Raw genomic sequence first — 18,923 nt, 5'->3', positions numbered from 1 at the left:
TCTGAGTCTAACAAGCCCAGTGACAACACTATGAAGCCACCACACTCAGTGTGACATGGCTCTTGTTTTCATCTTTAACTCACACTTTTAAGAATTTCATTTTAAATATTATATGTAATGATTCTTCATTAAAGCATACATTTACATCATATACATGACTGAATAATTAAACGCTTCTATAATGGTAATATATACTCATTTGAATAAATGATAGGGTGAATAATTGTATTTGGAGACCTAATCTAGTCAATACCTACTCCCTACCCTCTTAGAAACAAGGAAACTTAGCTGGAGTCATTAAGCGAATTAGTAACAAAAGTTGCAATTTGAACTTGATTCTTCTGAACCTCAGGGTCAGACCTCCCCTGGGGATTGCTTCCTACGGGTATAATCTTGGGGTCTGTAGGCTCCAGAGTCTTGTGCATTTTTTGAACCTCATAAACCTCTTGTCTTCTTCCACTAGGGAATATTTCAACCCACAGGAAACAGGTACAGAACAAGGAGATGTTGTATAAAGAATATATTATAGAACCTGGGGATGTAGCTCAGTTGGTGGAGTGGTTGCCTAGCATGCATGAAGCCCGGGTTTGATCCATATAAACCAGGCAGAGTAATCCCAATGCTGGATGTAGAGGCAGGCAGAACAGAGATTCAAGATCACTCTCCACTACAGAGCAAGTTGGGAGCTACTTTAAGACACATAAGTCCCTACCTTAAAAAAAAAAGGCGTGGGAGGATAAATTATATGCTATTGCAAATGCAGTGAGATGCAAACTTTGCCGTGTAACAGTCTTGGAACCATGGGTTCCAAAGCAAAGATTTTGAGCAAAGTCTTCCTATTTACTGGGATGATCAGAGGTGTTCTAGAAGCTCCGGAAAATGTGACTTGAATTTTGGGCAACCTATGTATGCACTGTGTGACCTGGTTGAGTAACTTTACTTCCCTGATGAACTTTACCTCCCTTAGATATGAGACATGGATAACCTTATTTACATTAGAAGTATTGCATGAGTTTTCCTGGGGAGGCAGTTTATTTAAAAAACAGACTGTGTTTTATTTATCCCTTGACTTTTTTACATGTCTTTATCACTATCATACTTTTACATACTCTTTATCACTCCATCATAGCTTCATCTTGCTCCTCCCACTCCCAGGCAAACCAACATATCCCAACCCTCGTTATGCCTTCCTCCTAGGTTTTTTTTTTTCCCATGGAGTCCAATTTGTGCTGCCTGTTTGGACTTTGACTGATCTTGTTCATTCAATCTTATATGGGTCTCGTGTAAGTAACCATAGTGGCAACGAGTTCACGAGTGCGAAGGCCATGTCATGTCAGAAGACAGTATTTTAGAGCATTCCTCTCCATCCTCCAGCTCTTACATTTTCCCACCCGATGTTCCCTGAGCCTTTTGTATGAGAGTTTGTTATAGATGTCTCGTTTAGGGTTGAACACTCAATAGTCACGTAGTCTCAGTACACTGACCAGTTATGACTCTGCATTAAGTATTGGCCACTGTAGAGGCATGCTTCTTTGGACAAGGTTGAAGGCAGCAGCAAGCTGTGGGTAGTGACTTAAATATTTAATAGAAGGCAATTTAACAATATGTCTATTTTGTGAGACAAGACAGTAGAATAAGATACTTCCTCAGTAGAGCCTTTGACCTTCTGAGTCACTGGGTTTTGGCGAGGTTTACAGAGGCAGACATGAATTCCCTCCTGTCAAAGAGGGCTTAGATCCAATGAAAAGGCAGTTGCTTGGGTCTGTATAATCTTCATGATACTATTGCATCAGTGGTCACATCTGCACATCTGAGTGGGCAGCTCAGTATGTAAGAGGGCCCCAGACCTTAGCACAACTGACTCCATGGTGGAAGTACCAGTCAGGCTGTAAAACTTAGCATGTAGACAGTACCACATGCCAAAAATGAAAACAAAGACTTAATCCATCAAAGTCCATAGTTATGGGAAAGTCTCTAAATATACTAATTTTGCTTTTTGGCTTTGGCAGTTCTGTTTCTAGATAACTATTCTTGTTAATGGAAGTCTGTCAACCCAGAACATATTTGTGTGTGTGTGTGTGTGTGTGTGTGTGTGTGTGTGTGTGTGTGCTTAAAAGCTCACCCTGAGAAAGGCTTGGGATTATGCTGGGATCACCAACACTCTGTATAGTCACTGGATGGCTAATAATGTCTTTCTATTGGTTTAAACCCATGTCTGAGCAGTCTTCTCTGGTGAATACCCTACAAGAACTGGAGCATTCTGAGTCCAGTGCTGGGCAATACCATTCTCTAGGGAAGTCTATATATATCCATTCCAGATAGAGAAGATAACAGCAGACCTAAGAACAGTTCCATCCGCATCCAGCTTGGTCAACCAGTGAGTTTATTGGGGTTACTTGGGCCCTAAATTTGGCGATTCTAGTCAAGCTGTTCTCTTAGGAAAGCAGGAAGCTATTTGTCAGGTGGATAGAAATAAAGTCTTGTTATTTCTCAGAGGAGAATCAAACTCAGGAAGGTGGATTGCTGAGGTTGGATCATACACATGTGCACACTCACAGACACATGCCCACACATGCACACAGGTGTGCACATGCACACATGTGCATGCATGCATACACATATTTGCAACTATACACACATACACAAACACAATCACACACACGTGCACACACATGTGCTCTCTGGATGCTGAGTTTCCCATGCACTGGGATACACATAGGTCAGAAGCCACTGTGCTGGCAGCCCTGATGGCTATCTGTTATTGCTCAGTGGTGACTTCTGCTGCAGCTGTAGCTGACAGCAACAGATTGCCCAGCTCAACCGGGAGTGGATGGTTTCTTATCTGGCCATGTTTTGTGTGTATTTGGGGGTGGCAGATGATTTTTAATATTGAAAAATCAAATATCATGAGCTGTCTCATCCACCATCAGCTCAGACTGTTACAGTCTCATCGCTTTAAAAAGAAATTGGCTGTTGGTAATTCAGTTTGATGATGGGGGAGATGGAAGATGGTGATAAGTATGTATTCTTCATTCCCTTCTGGGAGTCCTGGGTTTGACATTTGATCTCTTTTTGGTGACTATGTGGACGCTGCATGGCAGGTGCCCATTACCATGTGTGAGTGAGTGTGTGTTTGTGAATGCACGTGTGTGTGTGTGTGTGTGTGTGTGTGTGTGTGTGTGTGTGTGTGTGTGTGTGATATGTATGTTGGTATGTGCGTGTAGAGGCCAGAGGTCATCCTCAGGTGCCATTCCTCAGGTCTACCTATCCTGTGCTTTGAATCTCTTATTGGCCTGAAACTTGCCAGATAATCTAGGCTGGCTGACCAGTGAGTCCAGTGGTTTACCCGCTTCTGCTTCCCTAGTGCTGGGATTAGGAGTGGGCAATATCATACCCCCTTTTAAAGCATGGATTCTGAGGATCAAACTCAGGTCCTCATGCTTGAATGACATACATTTTACCAATGGAGCCACACCCCAGCCCCTTGTTCAACTTTTTGTGTTTTTATGAGACAGGGTTTCTCTGTGTAGACCTGGCTGTCTTGGAACTTGCTCTGTAGACCAAGCTGGTCTTGAATTCATAGAGATCCATTTGCCTCTGCCTCCCAAGTGCTGAGATGAAAGGTGTGCTCCACCAATACTGGCCTCCTTGTTTAACTTTTAAATTTAATTTTTATTCTTCATTGACAAGTAGCATTGTATCTATTTACTATGCACTACAAATTACTTTGAAGTGCTGTGGAAACACTTGGCAAAGCCAGGTAACATATGTGTTAGCTTATATAGCTACTTTCTTTTTTAATAGTAGGATCTTGTAAAATCTATTCTTGGCATTTTCTAGGATGCACAACCTCATTTAAAGAACCCGCTGTATTTAAAATTCCTTAGAGAGAGGCTACTCAACATGGACAGACTAGTCACCTACAGCTATGTTCTCTCGAGAGAACTTGGTCATGTGGCTGGAGACTCTTCCAGACAATGGCTGTTCCCTGAATGCCCCTTATATCTCACTGAGTTCCCCTATTGCAAATGGTAGGAGCTTCAGTGAGCATTTGCCGAAGGAGACTGGGTCTCTTTTGAGAAGGCTATGCAGCTGCTAACAAGATTCAGTTGATGGCTGCAGAACAAAACCCGAGCCACTAGGCATCAGATTGCTCCCAGAAGGTCTCATTGGCAGGCTCTGCTTACTGATTCCTTCAGAGGAATCAATGCTTCCTAATCCCCACCCCCCCTTTGATACAGGATCTCTTGTAGCCTAGGCTGACCTTGAACTCACTAAGTAGCTGAAGAAGACCCTGATCTTCTGAAGATTCTCCTGCCTCCCATCTCCCAAGTGCTGGGATTACACGACTACACCTCCATGCCCAATTCATGTTGTACTGGAATTTCAAGCCAGGGCTTCATGCCTGCTGGGTATGCTCTCCACCAAGGACCTGCCTACATCTCTAGCCCTGCACTCTGGTGTTTTGCAGGCCTCAGGGCGCTCTTTAAATTCAGCATCTCAGAGAAGCAAAATCCAACTGCTTTCAACCAAGGTAACAGGACTTCCTCCCCGCCCCCAAACTTCTACCACATGGGAACAGTCATTTGCATTTATTGTCCCTAAAGGACGGTGTCTAGAGGGAGTGGAGGTGACTCCTCATAAGGCACCTCTTGCAAGATACGACATGAGGCCTTTGAGCTTCTGTGAGGAGGAGACTTGGCCAAGATCAAAGGCAAAGTCATTACAGGGTTGAGTTGAGAGTCTCAGAGCGTCGGCCTGTGATGACGGAAAAGCCTCTGAGGATGGCAAGTCCTTCATGTAAAAGCTCCTTTAATCCCTCTGCTTTAGTGGATGTAAGTGCTATTTCCTAGTGGAGATTCGAGCGAGCCCATCTAGTTCCTGGGCTGTATGGATCTTCGCACCTTAGGCAGGCTCCAGTGTACAGTCTCCTGCAGCAGTGGGGGCCCAATAGGTGGGTCATCTGAATCCCCATGAAGATCAAGGGGCTGGGGAAGTCTGGGTACTGTGATGAGGCAAAAGCAACTATGGGGCCTATGGCTAAAGTGGCTACAGGTCACCCGCTAAGTAACACTTGCCAAGAAGAGGCAGTGTGCAGCAGCTCACAGCTGAGACACTGCCGTGGCTTTGTCTCAGGGTAAAGCTTTGCAAAGGATGTCATTAAGATGTCCACAAATGTAGAACTTTGGAGACATGCCACCACCCCCATCCCCAGGGTCCCTTCCAGGCTTTTGTTGTTGTAAACACTTAAATATATACCATTGGGGACAGCTATCAGGAGAACAGACGCTGAAGTGTCCCCCTTGCTTAGAACCCTCCAGTGGCTCACAGACCCAGTAGAACCCAGCAGAATAAACCCTACCCCACCACAAGGCTACCTGATCTTCCATTATCTGACCTGACTACCCACTGGGTGTGGCCCTCCCTCTGTGCTTCAGGTATCTGGGCATCTCTCAGCTGCTGGAAGTTTCTCCTGCCCCTTGTGTTTATTTGGGTTTGCTCTGGACCTGGGGTTGGCAAAGGTCTCTGCTATTCAGATCTCAGCTCACCTGTCCCTTGTCCTGACCTGGAATCCCAGAGCCCTACTACCCGCCTGCCTTCTATTCTAGACTCCGCCACATGCTGGCTGTGTGCTAATGAATCAGACCCTCAAACGTGATGTCCCCATAAGTCTGCCCAGCTCTACACTCGTCACAGTGGCAGGGAGGATCCCAGAAGCCTTATGGGTACTGTAGAGCTTATCCGAGTTATGTGAAGTCCCACGGCAGTCCTGGGGACACAGTCAGCTCTGTATGTCAGTGTTTGTCCCTCAAGTTCCCACTCCTGAGTCTCTGTCACCCAAGCCAGCTAGCTTATGTTACAGTGGCATTTGCTGTCAGAAACCACTTTGTGTAATGTGTCTGGGTTAGCAGAGCGCTTGCCTCCCATGCACGAGACACTCAGTTTGATTCACAGAACAGTGTTAACTGTAGTGGTGCATGCCTGAAATTCCAGGGGAGACAAGAGGACTGGGAGAGTTCAGGGTTCATCTGGGGAGAAGGCTCTTTCTCCACAAGCATGAGGACCAGAATTCAGACCCTAGGGCCCACATAAATGCTGGGTGAGTGTTATAGCCCACCTGTAATTCCAGTCCTGGAGACAAGGGATCTCCAGACTGAGCTGTCTAGAGAGAGACTCTGCCTCAGTGAATGAGCTGGAGGAGCTATTGAGTATGTTTCCCACCATCAGCCTTACCCGATCCACACCCATGTGCCACCCCATGTGCACCCACACATAGGCAAACATGCATACACCCACATATGCACACCATACAGAAAAAATTCGAAAAAGAAAATCACTGTCATCTTTGGCTACGTATAGAATTTGAGGTCAGCCTTGGATCCCCGAGACCCTGCTTCGAGAGAGAGAGAGAGAGAGAGAGAGAGAGAGAGAGAGAGAGAGAGAGACAGACCAACAGAGAGCTTAATTTGTTTTGCAATCACTGTCTGTCTCCTCAAGGCCGTCAGCAGTCTGAGTAATTGGAAATGCTTGAGATCCCACACGTACTCCTTAGATGGTGAGAATGAACCCGACCTCAGCCATGGCTTCCCTCCCTCCTTCCCAGGCCCTGTTTCCCCACCTGTGTGATGAAGGCTGGAGCCACCCCAGAGGCTCTGTTTTCAAAAATCACTCAGGAGGGCTATTAAAACTAGAGCTATCAAAAAGAGTCCCAGTGTGATATCTCAGTCTTGCTTCCGGTTACAAGGTAAAATAGGAGCAGGATCGCAAAGGGAGGTTCCGGCATGCCCACAATAGCAGGCCACAGGATCCAGGGACAGGAGCTGATATTCCTGACAGTGATGGGTGCATAGAGCATGGTCATCACACCTGTGACGTGCTAAGTCTTGAGGACTTCATGTTATCAGCTGCTCTGTTTGCTCTACAAGGGTCCTGGAAGAGCAGAGCCCAGAGACAGAAAGAGAATGGCGTCTGTCAGAGCTGAGTGGAGAGAGCTGGAGAGCTGTCTAAAGGACAGTGTTCAGTTTTGCAGAATCAGTCCTGGGATATGTTTCCCTGTGTGAATATGCTGGACACTACTGAACAGGACTCGTGATGGTTGCAGCGGCAATCCTGCAAGTCCTAATATCTATTATTGTTGTGTGTGTGATTGATGTATGTGTGGACAGATATGACACAGTGCTTGTGGGGGTCAGAGGACAGCTCCGTAGACTCTGCTTCTCCTTCCACCTCCACACAGGCTCAGGGATCAAATTCAGGTTCTCAGGCGCTTGCATGACAAGCTCTGGTGCCCATTCGGCCACTCCCTTGCTGTTACACGGCTATCTTTAGCCATAATAAATTTATTAAAAACATAAAGAAAAGGGACCTGGATTCCAGAGATCCTAGGTTGATTTGAGGGAGTGGGTGCTGACATCGAACGGCCCCTACACACCCAGGTTCTGACAGGCCCCAGTGCTTAGGAAACTTTGTCTCAGTCATGTTGGGTCTGAGAAGTAGTTCTGTTTCATCTACAGCACCAGATAAACTGGGCCTGTTGGAGTGCTTGCCTTTAATCCCAGCACTCAGGAAGTGGAGGCAGGAGGATTGGACGTTCAGGGTCATCCTCTGTTATATTCAAGGCCAGCAGGCCATGGGAGACATCTAAAAAGTAACATTCTGAAAGTAAATACGTAAAAATGTGTATGGTTTGGACTTGTGCCTTTGAAATTTGCCTCATCTCTGTAAAACCTTAACTATTTGAAGAAAAGGACTCCTCTTCAAGATCCTCTCCAGGCGTCATATTTTTTTTGGAGACAGGGTTTCTCTGTGTAGCTTTGGAGCCTATCCTGGCCAGGCGTCATTTTTAATGCTGTCGAGTATCTGTATTCTTTCTCTCATGGCCTTAAAACTATGGGTTGGTCTTAAGTGCATTACTCCAAGTGTCCACAAGGTGGCAGGTCAGGCACTTGTTTTTTGCCAGCCACTCACGGTACCTAGAGTTTTCGTATGGCTTGAGGAGTGTGCTTTAGGGGAGGGTGGGTTTCAGTTCATTTGAATAGCCAAAGGGTCGAAGGTAGAATAGGATATATTTAGTGCTTGAAAACTCTTTGAACGATGGGATGGGAGTGTGTGCGGATACAACAACATGTGATAATTAGTGAGCTTTTTAAAAATTTAGATTTGTCTGTCCACTTCAGACTTTGATGGAGAGAAGGAACACAGTCTAATAAAAACTAGTGAGTTTTAAGATATTTAAAATTTTCAACTTCAATGTTCCGTTTATTGTGTGTGTAATGCGCATGTGTGTGTATGTGTATGTGTACGCACAGGTGTGGAGGTCAGAGGACACCTTGGGTCCACCTTGTGAGTCCTGGGTATTGAACTCAGGCTTGGTGGGAAGCACATTTACCTGCTGAGCAATCCCACCTGCCCCAGAATATTGTATTTTAAAATTTCAAACACGTATATATGTATATTGAGCATATCCCCTACGCCTCTTCCCTTCCTCCCCACCCCTCCACCCCTGCTGCTACATTCTGGTTAATCCCATCCCTAGATAGTTTCCCTTCTGATTTTATGGCTCATACACATACACATAATTTTACATATCTACATAAAATCTAGGAACTACAAATGAGAGAAAACTTACGATTTTTGTCTGTCTGAGACTGGCTTCATTTGCTGAGCAAGCTTTTTCTCCAGCTGAACGCATTTCCTGAAAATGACAAGACTTGGCTTTCTTCGTGGCTGTAAAGAGTTCCATTGTGTGCACACACACCATGTTTTTATTGATTTTTTTAAGCTTTCATACATGTAGATGCTGTATAATGAGCACATTTCCTTACTCTTCCCTTTTTGGCCTCCATCTCTTAGTCTTCTCTGTCACCGGAGACAGTTTACTTCAACTTTCATGCCACATATATATCTGTCTCTATATATGTACACATACACACATGATTTTATGCCTCTATAAATTCTAAGATGTATGAATGAGAGAAAACTCGGGATGCCTGTCTTTCCGAGACTGACCTAATTGAGTTAATATGCACATCTGGGATGACATCCATCTGTCCGAAGAAGTCATGCCTGGTACAGCTGGGCCATGAGGAAATTTTTTTCTGGGAAACCTCCGTATTGGTTTTCAGAGTGGCTGTCCTAGTTTACATTCCTGGCATGCCACATTAAGAAATTTAGATTAACTATCCCTTTCTATTTCCTCGTCTTTTTATAATAAAAGGGAGGAATGTTAGTTTCCACTGTGGCAGCAGCCTGCCTCTCCCGCCAAGGCAGTTAAGCTAAGTCATCATCTGTCTCCAGATGCTTTTCCACTATCAGCTATGCGGCATGTGCACCCCTTAAAAGTGTCCCCCAGAGCTGGGCGTTGGTGGCGCATGCCTTTAATCCCAGCACTCGGGAGACAGAGGCAGGTGGATCTCTGTGAGTTCGAGACCAGCCTGGTCTACAAGAGCTAGTTCCAAGACAGCCTCCAAAGCCACAGAGAAACCCTGTCTCGAAAAATCAAAATAAATAAATAAATAAATAAATAAATAAATGAAAGAAACCCTGTCTCAAAAAAACAAAACAAACAAACAAAAAGTGTCCCCCAGGCACAGCTCGCTCTCTTTGCCTCCTCTTTCTTCTCTTGTCTCTTCTTTTCTCTCTTGCGCTAAAAACAACAAAAAAAAATTAGATTACATTTTATCCTTTTTAGTGTGTGTGTGTGTGTGTGTGTGTGTGTGTGTGTATGAACTATAGTACCTGTGTAGAGGTTAGAGGACAAGTTATAGGAGTCATTTTTTTTTCCTTCTATCATGTGGGTCCCAGGGTTCTAACTCAGCCCTTCGGCTTGGTAACATGGACCTCTACCCCTGAGTCACCTTGCTGCTCGGTGTTCCACATTTTTAAAGTAGAATTTTTTTTTAAAGTGCTGTATGCGCATGATTCGAGCTACTACTTAGGCGTTCACAGGGTTCAGAACTCCTGAGTGTTATCATCCAGCCAAACCTGGCCCTGGCTCTTGGGGAATCTGGCAGTCACCCCCTGGCTCTGTAAGCAGGTGCAGAAAGTTTCTTTAAAAGACAAGCTCCGCCTATTCTCTCCCCACCCCTGTTTCCCTAAGGAGGCAGGTCTGTCTGTCTGTCTCTTCCTTTCCTCTCTGTCTCTGTCTCTCCCTCTCCCTTCTCTTTCCCCATGACCTTCTCTTCCCCTCAATAAAACTTCCTACTTAAGCTCTGTCTGCCTGGTGTGTTTGTCCCTCACCCGCCATGGGATCTTCACCAAGGCCCCACCTTGCGTCGTGTATCATAACAAAGAGGACAATGAGGAGGAATACAACTCCACAGAAGGCTCTGAACAAGCACAGGCTTGGGGCAAGATGGACCTGGCTGGAATTCCAATCCATTCTCCAGGAACAGCAGTTCTCGGCACACGTCCCTCAAGCCATTTGAAGCTTGGTCCCTCCTCTGTGGGAAGGGATAGGAATCCCAGCGTTATGGAAAAACAGAATAGGCAGTCATGCGCTCATGGCGCATGAACAAGATTGTGAGGATAACACTCAGTTAGCTACGATTCTGCACAATCAGGCGGGAGACAGACATGTTTTAGTTCCAGAGGAAAGGTACTGTTTGCAAGTGGTGCTCCGCAGGCTGGGAAACAAGGCCAAAGTGGGGAGAGCTAGAGCGTTGTCTTCCAGACAAGGACTGGAGCACAGACAGTCCAGATTTGTGGTTTGCGGTGGCAGACTTTACCATCAGAAACTATGATCTGTCTGCTGCTTATATGGACCTGTGGGGAGGGTGCTTGCAATTAAAGCACAAAGCCCTGGATTTGACCCACCTAGCACCCAAATACCCAGCATGGTGATGCCCATCTATATATATTCACAGTTCTCAGGAGGATCTGAAGTTCATGACATTGCTAGCTATACAGTGAGTTGAAGCCAGCTTGGCCGACATGAGACCATGCTTTAAAACCAAATGGAAACAAACCCAAAAATCCAACACCACCAATACCAACAAGCGGTAGTAGGACCTCCTTTGGAATTCCAAGGACCCAGTACTTCTGAGGGAAAAGAGGCTGTGCTGTCCTGAGTTGAGCTGATGGCCATGGGTGAGCTAATGGTCTGAAGTTAGGTAGCAGACACTTTCCTGAAGGATGGTGTGGACCTCTGCACTCACCACTGGCTGGGTGTCCATTCCACCTGCCTGGATGGCTGGCTTCCAAGTCCTGCTCCAGCAGGCAGAAGGTGGTGGCAGCCTCCGCTGTGGTGCTTAGAACCTTTACTGGTTTACTGTGTGGTTATGAGAGATGCTATTGTTCCTCTCTTCCTGAGGGCTGACGTAGCTCCAAGACTGTCTAGAAGAATGAAAGAAAATCCAGTCTAGTCTTCATTTGGAGGATCTTAAAGATCACACACACACACACACACACACACACACACACACACATTCAATTTTGGTCATTTTCATCCCCATTCCCTACTCTTACCCCTCTTCTTTTCTTGGAATCTGTTCTTCCCAACAAGTACTTTGCCTTTTGTTTTTGTTTTTTTTTCTATTTTCATGTTTTTATTTTGTGGTGTGTGTGTGTGTGTGTGTGTGTGTGTGTGTGTGTGTGTGTGTGTGTGTGTTTGACCCCGGGTTGCTAACATGAACAGGAGGTGAGAGTTACTTACTGGAACCTGGGAAACTTAACAGTTGTTACACCATAGAAGAAAATGACACCCCATCCCCAGCAAGCATTCATTGCCAATAGCCCCCCTTCCCAGGGAGGGGAGTGGACTTGTGAGCCCCCCTCATTTAGGAGTCTTCTTGTGTGAGACCTTTCGGTATGAGTGGGGCTCAGAGCCTGTCGGGGAGGCTGGCTGAGTTACCATTCGCGCGCCAGGCTTTGATTGTGTGCCACACTTGGCCTCTTTCAGAGAGCCACATGCAAATTCTCTCTAAAGTGCCACTTTCCCGAGACATAATAGAGAACTATTGTTTGGGGATGTGAGCCTGGGGTTCTGGGATAATAGCATTTTCGGGAAGAAAAATCACACCCCCATCATTTGCACAGCTGAGAACATGAAACCTACGATTGAACCATTCTGGTTAAAAAGAAGCATTATCTGGTGTGATGGGTCTACCTGCGTGAGCCGTGGGAAGGCAGGTGAGCAGGGGCTTGCAGGTGCTGTTGGAAACGAGTTGGTAAAATCCATTTGTCCATCCAAGAATTATTAAACGCAATCACAGCTCTGTTGAGAAGTGGGAGGCAGACGTGGGCAATTCGCCACCATCAAAAGAGAAGCACAGAGGAGAATGGGGTGGGGTGGGAGAGGAAGGGACGGGAAGAAAACGGGACTCAGGAAGTTCAGACTGAAGTGCCAGCTGGGGGCAACAGCCAAACTCTAGAGGTCCTTTTAAGGACTGTAGGCCATATGTAGGTGACACTGAGTTGTTGATGTGACTGTGTTCTTGACTATGGGTCCCACTTGAGGCAGGAGCTGAGAAGCGGGAAGACCGTGGGGCTTGGGATGAAGGACTTAGGCAAATATTGTGCTCTCCATCCTTGGACAAAGTGGGGGGCAGGGGCTGCCCATTGCTTCTCCTCTTTTCATCTCCTCTGCACTAGCGATTTTATCTTGTGAACTATTAAATATCCTCAGATGAATAGTGTAGCCTAGTGGCTTCCTGCCTGTGAGATTCACTTGGGGATCTCAGAAACCACTAAAGCAAACCTCCCCTGACCATCTAAGTCACCGAATCACATCTCTGGGTAGAAACACGGCTGACACACAGTTTTACAACTCAGGCCCACACAATGGGCCCAAGGGAAAGTCCAATACCTATTTTTGAGTCCCATATTATATAGCAAAAAATTACTTAAAAATATTCACACATCCTCAGTGTCCATCGTAGAATATGACCGTGACAATGGGCAGGTGTAGAAATGACATGCATTTAGCAGTGATCTTGTTGAACTCTCAAAGATCAAAACAGAACTACAGCCAAAGCCACATCCTAACTGAAATAATGAGGAACTGGGAAGTGGGAATACGTTGGCAGAGAGAACTACATGGAATTCAGGGAGAATCAGAGGTGTAGTGAAGGGGAGGGAAAGACCAGTGCTACCCATGTTTGCTCTGCCAGCCTTAATGCTCACTCCCTGTGCTCTTCAGATTAACTTTTTTCACCCACCCCATGCCCTTAGGGAACCTGCTCAGGTTCTTCCTAAGAGACAAGGCTGACTGTCTAGATAAGTGGTTCTTAATCTGCCTTATGCTGCGACCCTTTAGTTCAGTTCCGCATGTTGTGGTGACCTCCCCAACCATAAAATTATTTCATTGTTACCTCATAACTGTAATTTTGTTACTCTTATGAATTGTAAAGTAAATATCTGTGTTTTCTGGTGGTCTTAGATGACCCCTGTCAAAGGGTCGTTGAGCCCCCAAAAGGGTCTTGACCCACAGACTGAGAGCCACTGGTCTAGGCTATCACCAATTCATAGATGGATAAATGAGAAGAGACCCACTGAAGGCCTCTTCTGACCTCACTTCACTGGACCTCTAACAACTTCAGGTGAGGGAGCTGCAGCTGCAGAGGGGAGTTCACCAGGCTCCTAGTCTCCTGACTCCTTAGTGTTTGCCAGACACCACGTTTCTTCTTCATGTCAGCTCTGGCTTCCGTCCGTATCATCAACACGAAGTCCCTTTGCTTTCTTGGCCCTTTGCTTTGACTATTGACAAGCACCGAGTAGGTGCTTAAAAGATGGAATACATCAGGATACTTTTGTGGCTTTCCTTAGACTGTGTGTGTTTGTTTATTTATGTATTTGTGAGTGTGCATGCACATCACATGCAGAAGCCTGGGGACAACTTGCTGGAGCTGGTTCTCTCCTTCCAGCATGGGAGTTCCCAGGATCAAACTCAGGCCGTCAGTGGCCTTACTCAGTGAGCCACCTTGCTGGCCCCATGGCTTTCCCTCTTTTCCTTTCTTGATGGTGTATTTCACAGATAAAATAAAAACAAAAATTCTCCCTTCATTGATTTTACTGAGTCTTTTGTAGACTATACCTTTGGTGTTGTGTCTAAGAAGTCTTTTGCAGATTAATGTCAATTAGATTTCTTTCCTATTATCTCCTGGGGGTCATATAGTATTGTATTTTGCATCTTGATCTTTGCTCCATCTTAAGCTTTTATGAAGGGTGTAAACTTTATTTTTAGATTTTCTTTTGCATCCATATATCCAGTTTCTCCAGAACCATTTGTTGTAAAGGTCTTCTTTTCCCCATTGTGTTTCTTTTGATAATTTGTCAAAGATGTTGACTATATTTATATAGTCACTTGTGGGATTTTTATTGTGTTGCTAATCAATTTATCTTGTTATTATTACTTTTTGATCAATACGTCACTGTCTTGATTACTGTGGTTTTATAGTAACTCTTGATTGAGGTTGGATAATATTAGTTTTCCAACTTTGTTCTTTTTAAATAATATGCTGCCTATTCTGGCTCCTTTGCATCTCCAAATAAACATTAGAATTCAATTTGTTGATACTGATCAATGGATGTACTGAGATTTTGACTGAGATTACATTGACTCTAGATCAATTTAAGAAGAACTAGTAACTCATCATTACTGAGATGTCCCGTCTTACATACAAACTCTTTATTTATTTAGTATTTCTTTGACATCTTTCATCACAGTTTTGCAATGTTCCATATTTAGATGGCACATGTTTTTACTTAAATTGCATGTATTTATTTAGTATGCCTGTGTGCCTGCATGCATGCTACAATGTATGTTGAAGACTGGAGGACAGCTTGTAGAAGTCAGTCTTCTCTTTCCATTATATGGGTTTCAGAGATCAAACTCAAATGATCAGGCTTGGTGCTCTTTACCCAGTGACCCATTTTGCTGCCCCAAATTTTCTTATATTTAGTGCTTAAATATTTTATAGTTTTTTTGTTAATACAAATGTTTTGGGTAATACAAATGTTACTGAGTGTGTTTTTAAAAATTTTAATTATTATTTGATTTTATGTATATGGGTATTTTTCCTCTATGTATTTTTGTGTACCACATGTGTGCCTGCTGTCTGTGGAGGTCGTAAGAGGGCATTGGATCCCCTGGAGTTACAGATGGTTGTGAGTAGCCAGGTAAAAGCTGGGAACTGCACGTGGGTCCTCTGGAAGTGTAGCCAGTATTCTTAGCCACTGAGCCATCTCTCCAGCTCCTGTACTTCTACTCTTGAATTCAACTCTTTGATTGCTGATATATAAGGAAACTCAGCACTGAGAGCCCATTTGGCTTGAACTCTGTAGGCCCTGTGCGGGTCTCTATGGTCTCTATGACTTCATACATGTCAATCATGGAAGGCACTGTTTTCTTGGTGTCTTCTATCCTCACTAGCTCTTAAAATCCTTTAGCCACCTCTTCCACATAGCGCCTTGAATCCAATGGGAGAGATTTGATGGAGACATCCTATTTAGGGCTAAGTGTTCCAAGGTCTCTCACTCTCTGTGCTTTGTTCCATTTGTGGGTTTCTGTATTAGTTCTCATCTATGGCAGGAGGAAGCTTCTCTGATGATGGCTGAGCAAGATACTGATCTATAAGTGCAGTAGAATGTTAGTAGGAGTCATTTTTATTGCTATGCTCCTTTAGCTGAACAGTAGTATTTAGTTTGACCCTAGGTCAATGGCCTATCTAGTCTCAGGTTCTTGACTACCTGAGCAGTGTTAGGTATGGGTCCCATATCATGGAGTGGACCATCAACCCAATCAGTTGGTGGTTGGTTACTACCACAACTATAGTGCCATTATTGTACCAGAGTATTATGTAGGCATGTCTCCACTTTAGATAATAGTGTGTGTAACTGGGTTGGTGCTGACCTGTTTTTCCTCTGGTTGTGTGCAAAGTACCTTCTAGTATCATGAGCACTAATCGCTACTTCTCCATGTTCAGTGAACTATGTAAGTTTTGTATTCAGCAATAGACCCTCACCATCAGAATATGGAGAGCAACCAGAACACTTAACAATAACCTGAGTTGTTGGGAGTTTCCATGCTGCACCTTTGGCCAACAACTTGATTAGATGTAACCCATTCCTTGTACTGGGGGATTTCACTTGGTGGTGAGAGATGTCTAGTTGGTGCTTTGTTTCCCCTGTTATTTGGTGACTCCAATTAGATTTCTTTTATATATGTATATATTTTAAGAAACTTTTACTATAGTAGGTTTACATGCCATTTAAGTGACCCTTAGTATTAGATGTCCCTCCATGTATTTTCTCCCTTACTCCCATCTTCCCTCCACAACTTTGTTTAATGTGTATTAACTTTATATCCTGTAATCATGCTCAAACTGCTTATTAATTATATGAGGCAGTATGATAATTCATTCAAATTTTCTACATAGGTGATTATGCTATCTGAAAACATATGTTTTCTTCCTCTTTTCCTCCTTTGTACATTTTAGCTATGATTTGGTCTCTTATTGCTATAGTTATCTCTTCTAGAATTTTATTGTAACACAGGAGCAAAAAGATGTCTTATTCTTCATCTTTGCAAGAAACCTTTGAATTTCTTACCATTCACTTCATTTCTTTCAGAAAAACCCAAATCTTTATTTTATAGGAGTAAATAAACATATATTTGTGTATAAATATACACATGCAATACATATACATATATGTATTTATATATATGTACAAATCCCCAACAAAAGATGCTATTTTTATAGCATGGACCACTTCACAGATTTGTGTCATCCTTTCACAGGGTCCATGCTAATCTTCTCTATATCATTCCAATTTTAGTATATATGCTGCAAATATTATTGAATGCCTATTCTCTAGCAGGCATTATTTTATATGCAGGAATATAATTGCAAGGCAGTGCTGCAAAACTCCCCAAAATCCTGGGACTTCGGTTCTAGAGTGTTTGTAAAGTTGATGAAAGGAAATATGGCACATATCTGCTTTCAAGGTCAGAAATCACTAAACACCCCAGACCGGGGGCCTTGGACAATAGCATTCTATTGCCTCACTGTTCTGGAGCCTAGAGGTACAACATCAAGGTGTGCACGGATGCTTTACTTATTTTTCTAGTTACTATGACAACATGCCTGACAAAGGCAAGCTAAGAAAGGGAAGGTTTACTTTGGCTCACAGTTTTAGGATACAGTTCATCTTGGATAAGAAGTTGTGGCAATATGAGCAGTAAGAGTGTGAGGTGGGTGATCATATTTCATCCACAGCCAGGAAGCAGAAAGAGAGCCATACTAGTGCTTAGCCTGCTTTTTTCCCTTTTTATTCAGCCCAGGACCCCCATCGATGGAATGGTGTCCCTGTGTGTAGGATAGATCTTTCTCCATCAATTAACCTAGTCTGGAAACTCAAATACATGCCCAGAGGCTTACCTCCTGGATGATTCTAGATCTTCTCAAGTTGACAATCAGTATTAACCATTATGTAGAGTCTATGCTTGGCTGGTGACTAGTCATTTTCTCGTGCCTTCACTTGCCAGTTGTCCCTTTGTCTAAACCTATGTCTGAGCTTTCTCTTGCTGGATTAGAATTCACCCCAATGATCCCATTTTTCATGCAACTACTTCTTTGAAGAATTCTGTATATGCAATTACAGTCTTAGGTACTAGGATGTTAGCATATGAATTTCCAAAGGGATACGATTCAGCCACTATATATAGTATAAGTTAAAAACTGGTTTGGATATTGGTATAGCCTATGTTGATTGTCCACCCCTGGCCCCTCTTGCCATAGAAAGAAGAGTGGCTTTGGTCAACAGAGTGGCCCAAAGGGAACACTAAGTTTTTTCTTCTGAAATTACACAGGCTACGTGATTATTAGACCTATCTAGGCATCATTAATGATATTCTGAGGCAGTGGTTCTCAACATGTGCGTCATAACTCCTAGGCAAAGGGGGGTGTCAAATGACCCTTTCGTAGAGGTCACCTAATACTATCAAAAACATAGATATTTACATTATGATTCATAACAGCAGCAAAGTCATTGTTAATGAAGTGCCAATGGAAATAATTTTATGGTTGGGGGGGTCACTGCAACATCAGGAATTGTATTAAGGACCACAACTTTCCTATTGTATTAGGAAGGTTGAGAACCACAGTTCTAGGGGCTGGAGAGATGGCGAGGTAGTTAAGAACGTGTATTGCTCTTGCAGAAGACTTGACTTTGGCTTCCAGCGCCTACACTGGATGATTTAACTGCTTGTGAACGCTAGTTCCAGGAGATCCAATGCTCTCTTCTGGACTCTGCAGGTACCTACATCCATATGCACATGTACACATTAACTTAAAAATCAAAGAAATCTTTAAAAAATGATGTACTAAACAAGCCCAGGTCTTGTTTGTATGTTTAACATAGCTTGCTGGTGATAAGTGAGTTATTTCTATAAACAACAACTCATGGAAAATCTGCAGCCATTCCAATGGAAAGCACTAAAGTTGTTTATTTTCCTCCCCCCTTTAATCACCTCTTATTTTGCTGATAAGGTTCTAGTGTGAACAGTTCCTGCTGTTTTATGTGCTCTGCTGCCATGTGGCTCATTGGTTTCTCTTCATCTGAGCTTCTGTGATTTTACTAAACAAATCACTTTTCTTGGTCATGATAAGTTTTTGGCGTTGACATGCTGATCACGAATCCACTGAACTAACCTCCTTTCTGTGCAGTATTAGACTGGCTTTTGGAAACAAGGTAAAGATTCTGTGATAGCTTATTTAAGCCATCAACTTGAAAAGTCACCACATCTCTGGGCACACGTATGAGGGATTGTCTTGGTTTGGTTAACTGAGATGGGAAGACTCTCTGGAAGCGTGGGCAGCACCATTCCCTGGGCTGAGGTTCTGAACTGAATAAAAAGGAGAAAATGAGCTGAGTACCAGTATCCATCTCTCTCAGGAATGACTGTGGATGCCAAGGGACCGCTT

At 43.9% G+C, this 18,923-nt stretch overlaps 1 non-coding gene across 1 annotated transcript; it reads right to left on the bottom strand.

Moving 5' to 3' along the window:
• Nucleotides 1-16,695: 16,695 nt before the first annotated feature.
• Nucleotides 16,696-16,797, bottom strand: LOC113833847. Its single transcript, XR_003485883.1, has one exon. It is a non-coding gene; the product is annotated as a U6 spliceosomal RNA (small nuclear RNA).
• Between the last annotated feature and the right edge of the window lie 2,126 nt (nt 16,798-18,923).

The sequence above is a fragment of the Cricetulus griseus genome, chromosome 5 (assembly GCF_003668045.3).
Source record: "Cricetulus griseus strain 17A/GY chromosome 5, alternate assembly CriGri-PICRH-1.0, whole genome shotgun sequence".
In the NCBI taxonomy this organism is placed as follows: domain Eukaryota; kingdom Metazoa; phylum Chordata; class Mammalia; order Rodentia; family Cricetidae; genus Cricetulus; species Cricetulus griseus.
Note: the sequence above shows the minus strand (reverse complement) of the source record. Positions and strands in the feature narration are given on the sequence as shown.